At 43.6% G+C, this 5,064-nt stretch overlaps 1 long non-coding RNA gene across 1 annotated transcript; it reads right to left on the bottom strand.

The window, feature by feature from the left end:
* Window positions 1-847: 847 nt before the first annotated feature.
* LOC109022491 lies at window positions 848-4,059 on the bottom strand. Its single transcript, XR_002001409.1, has 2 exons — window positions 3,520-4,059; window positions 848-2,403 (listed from the first exon to the last, which is right to left on the bottom strand). It is a non-coding gene; the product is annotated as an uncharacterized LOC109022491 (long non-coding RNA).
* Window positions 4,060-5,064: the final 1,005 nt, after the last annotated feature.

The raw sequence follows: 5,064 nt of genomic DNA, 5'->3' as shown, positions 1-5,064 counted from the left end.
GGTTAGCAGTGTGTACAGGCCCAGGGGGATGGGAGTAGCCAGCAACAGCTGAAGAAAAGGAATGGTAACATATTGAAAGCATTTGAGCACTTGTCCCACCGGGCGCCTGTACCTCTCTCCAAAGCCTGTGTTTATAAACACATTTTCACTCAGGTGAAGAGACAAGTCTTGATCTTGCTGCCTGGAGCAGCTTAAGGCCTGTGGTGTTGGGGGAACTGTGCAAAAACAAAGGCAGGCAGAGGAGAAAGTGCTTTTTCTGCTGTGGGTAGACAAGCCTCAGAACAGTCTTAAACTGAGCTCTGAAGTTTAACCAGCTGTTTGGCAGGCCCAAACTCATCCCTTTATTTCTTTTCCCCTGGGTCTCTAGAAATCCTCTTTCTCATACCCCACTCCTTACTTTGCAACTGTCTGTGCTCCCTGTTTGCCACAGAAAAATACACGCACAGGGATTTGGATGTTGTTTAATCCCTAAATGGAGAAATAATCACAGAAACCAGGTGGCAGCTTTCAAGTCTGATGCCCCTTCTCTGGGGTCAAGACATAAAGAAATCCATATGTTCATGTTCATAGGTGCACATGGGCAAACAAACCTTGTGTCTCATTAACTGCCTGCTTCCGCTTCTCTTAAGTGCTATTCCTGACTAGTCAAAGGGCTGCAACCCATCCATGTGCTGGGGTCACTGGATTGTCTTGATCTGTGTGTTTCTATCATGCTTTAAAATGTTTTTGAAAAGTTCATCCAGCATTGCAGTGCCATCAGAAGGGTTAATGCTACTTGAGGCATTTCAGGTGCTGAGAGGGCTTAACCTAGGCAGTGCAGAGAGGGATCAGGTGACTCTTCCTGAGAGTTGCTGGACAAAAGTCCAGCAATTGAGTTCATTTTGGGCAAGCAGTCATTGGCCTGCATGCTTCAGCTGAATTTTATTCAAACCTCATAAATGTGCACATAGCTGGAAAGCCAGAAAGGAGTCTGTTTTCCAGAGGCCTTGATGTGTGTTGCCTTTCCCCCATGTATCGTGTGGGATCAGCTTTTTCCTGCCATTTCAGTACTCTTGATTTTGTCCCTGACAGCAACTTGGCAGAGCACGTTAGTCCAAGAGAAGCAGACTTGAAAACCAAACCTGCACTCTATCCAGAAGGGAGGGAAGGAGAGGAGGTGCAGGTCTGACAGCCTTGTTTTCCCACACCGACCAAAATATAGAGATGGGCAAGCTGGAAGGGGAGTGGTAGACTTGGTTTTTCTAAACCAATCCTGGGAGAACAGTTGATGGTGGAGGAGGAGATGTTCTAGGGTGATGAGTTTTAAAAGGAGCATCCCCTTCCTGGGCTTAACCGATGGGCAGGGTAATACTTCCTTACCTTACAGCTGGCAGGCTGGAACTGCTGCATCAGATAATTTATAAGCAATGCTTTGTTCTTTTACTTTCTGTTTGAGTCTCAAAACACATTTGTGATTGCTGCCATGAGTGGAGTTTAGGTTGGACTGGTGATGAGATTCACCTGTGGTGTGACCCCTGCTGTGGGAACAGGACCAGTAAAGGTCTTTATACTCCTGCCCAGACACCAAAGGTCTCCCACAGTTTGTGTGCCAAAAAGGTTTCACCTCCTGGCATGGCTTGCAGTTCAGTGATGCTCAAAGTTGCTTTTCCAGCAGAGCTCCCCAAAAGCTAGATTGGCTGTCCTTGTCCTGGCTGGGCTGGGCTGTGGTCAGGGTTAATCCTTCCCAGACACAGATTGGGTGACTAGCCAATATATTACATAGTTACACATAGGTGTAACTATGCAAGATATTGGCTTTCATACAAGGCTAATAATTTTGTAGACCTTAATTTAAAGGGCCTGTTTGTTTTCAGAAACTTGTACTTGGTTTCCTTTCTGCTCAAACATGGGAGAGAGGCTTTTTCAGGGGTCCACAAGGTAGTAAAGTAAGGGTGCGTGCATAAAATGACCAGAGAATCTTGCTGGCTGAGTTCAGAACCTCCTGCATTCCCTGCTGTGGGAAAACCAGAAAAATACCTTAATTCAGCTGCAGAGGTATTGCCAAGTTGTGTTAAGGGTTGCGTTTTACATGGGATTCACAGAGGTCCAGATGCACTCTCTTTTTGCTTGTGCTTTGCTTATGGCTGCAATATTTAATTTATGTCTCTTAAATGAATCCAAGCCTTCAAATTCTGAGATCCACCTTCGCCTTTTTCCTCCTGCCTGACTGTTTTGGCTATTCTGCAAGAGTAGCAATGTGTTGCACCAGGTGCCAGGATGACAGTGCAGCTGGGACAAGTCTGCCTGTAGGCTGAGGATCTGAATCCAAACTTGAAAAGCTGGTTTTATGGCAAAGTAGGGTCTTCAGCTCCAGGTCTAGCTTTGGGTCAGATTTGCTTCTTGCTGGAGCCAAACAAAACATCCCTGTAAACATGAAAATATGTCAGTGGGGAACAGGACATTCCCAGGCTGTAAGATACTGGTGCATGAGCATTTCACATGTGTATCAATTTGAAGGAAGCATATGATTGTGACATGTTTTGTAGATAATATAAAGAGAAAAAACATTTGTGCAAAGCCTCTTGTACCTGAAATCTACCACATTTTATAGCACATGAATTCTTGAAAAAAAATCTCCCTTTCAAACTCTTAATCAGTCTCAAGAAACCACACTGAGATATGAGCTAGCCAAAAAGCATTATGTCTTTCAGTCTCTGATAAAACAAAAACTCTTACTGCTTTCTATCCCTGCCCAAGCATAACTGCCACAACAGTGTTCTTGTAGTTACTTTAAATACTAGGTGAAGGTTTCAATGCACAAAATAAATGTGTTTTAAGGGAAAGGTGTTTTAATGGTATTCCCCCCCCCATTATTAATTCCATCAAAATCCTAGAAAAGGAATACAGAAGGGGAAAAAATTATTTTTGTAGCAGTAGGAACCCAGCCTTGACTGCTTTGGGTATATGTGTAGAGGCACTGAATATAATGAGGTTATTCATGTGCATAAAGGTTCTCAGATCAGACCCTATCTTTGTAAAATATTTAATTACATACCATCAGAATCATGTCAGCTATGAAAAAGCAATAAAAATACTAAAGTGTGTCAGTGAGCAGTAGTAGTTACTGTAGTGATATAAATGCATTAAGCTTTTAGGCACAGCTCACATACACTGAAGACAGCAAGTCAATGCTGGTTAATAATTTGCAAACAATACATCAGCATCACAGTGCACATTCAAGCAAATTATTATGCATGTTTTGCCAATTAGTACTCAAATTATGTTACGTGACACCTCATTCCATGCTTTGGATGGGGAAGGGAAGCCACAGGTCCATCATCTGCTTCTTGTCCCTTCAGTCAGTGCTCGGGCGTTGTCCTTCTTGCTACAAGGGTGAAGGTTTTATTGCTTTACTTTGATTGATGGGTGAGAGGCAAAACAACCCTGATGCTAAAAACAAGAGCAAGGCAATACACTTCAGTTTGACCGTGAAGCCCCACGCGTGACGAAGGAAAAGCAGCTTGTCAGTAATGCTTTTACCTGGGAACATTTGGTGACGGGGCACAACCAGAGCTCTTCCAAGCCGCAGACTGGAAGGCGTGAGTTACAGAGCTGTGCCAGGTTTTGTGCTGGCAGGCAAAGGCGAAAGCAGGAGTCAAGATGAGAGCAAGCAGGGCATCCTCATCCCACGCACTCCGGGGGAGTAATCGCATCTCTCCGGGGGGTTGCATCAGTGTTTGGTACAGCACTTTCCAGAGTTGCGTCAGCTTGTACCTGCTTTGTTTGCGTTGTTGGTAGAGACTGGAGTAATAATAACTTGTTCCATGGGGAGGCAACCCACAGTGGAAAGCAGAAACTGAGATAGGAAATACCCAGAACATCTCGGAGCAAATGTAAACCATGAGGAGGGAGCGTGACAACAAGTTCAACTCCGTGCCAATCTGTAGCTGGCTTTGGCTATGAGGGTGGGGTGAAGTGGGTGCGGAGCAGGTTGTGATTTTACTTGAGGTCTGTAAATACAGAGTGAGTAGGAACAGGTAGCTAGAATAGCACTTCCTGCCTCTGAGTCAGCGATGCTGCACATGGGAGAAGCTGGCAATCAGAGGTCATGATTGAGTTACATTTCCATAGCAGGTTTATTTTGTGCTGCTCTTCTGCATAACCCGTATTTTTGCTCTGTGCAATTGATCAAAAGCAAAATATGATTTTCTATGCATGTGTGCACAAACATGTTGCACTGCAAGTTCCTTATTTGAATCTTTGTGCAGCACACCATGCTGGCCTTCAATTGATTTCCTGCCTTTTTTTTTTTTTTTTCCATTTTATTATTACTTCTAGTTCCCTTTTTTCTCCCCCTTCATCTGAGTGACTGTAATCTGTACCAAGTACATGCTGTAAATAACATAGATTATATTTGGTGGACAGCGGGGTGCAGGACTCAAGAGGCATTTCAAGAACCAGCAAAAGTGCCATGGTTGGCTTTGTAGCTTTTAGGTTGGATCATCTCCTTCTTGCCATCCCTTCCCCCATGATTTTCTGATGGCTGCTTCTAAATGGATTTTTATCAGGGGGGAAAAGCAAAGTGGATGACAGCAGATGTGTTCCCTTAACAAGGTCTTTCCCTCAATGGCTCTGCTAATCACTATGTTTTGCTCCATAGGACTTTTTATTCATTTAACAGGTTTATTTCCAGATTACATATTTGTTTTTATACTGTTTCCTCATAAATACAGGCACTGTAGAAAAAGCTGGCCCCACCATATTTCATGCAGTATTTGTTTATAGTAAGTGGGCCTCACTGAACCTGCATATACAATAAATACCCTTTCAGGATTCCTAGGCAGGAGTGGAGGGAACAGATGGCAAAACAGACCCAGGATTCCCGTTTACAAGGGGATCTTCAAATAACACAGGAGGAATGATAGCCATTAAAAAGCCTGCCTTCCAGTGCCTTAATTTTTGGCCAGAAAAATTGGATACATTAGCTGCTTTTTCTTACTGTGTTTTTTGGGGGTTTTAGTAATTTTTTTTTTTTTTACATTCAGTAACAGGCTTTCAAGGATTTGAAGTAAACCAAGGAGCAGG

This window comes from Parus major, chromosome 2, assembly GCF_001522545.3.
Source record: "Parus major isolate Abel chromosome 2, Parus_major1.1, whole genome shotgun sequence".
NCBI lineage: Eukaryota > Metazoa > Chordata > Aves > Passeriformes > Paridae > Parus > Parus major.
The sequence above is the reverse complement of the archived record's forward strand: the minus strand, read 5'-3'. Positions and strand labels throughout refer to the sequence as shown.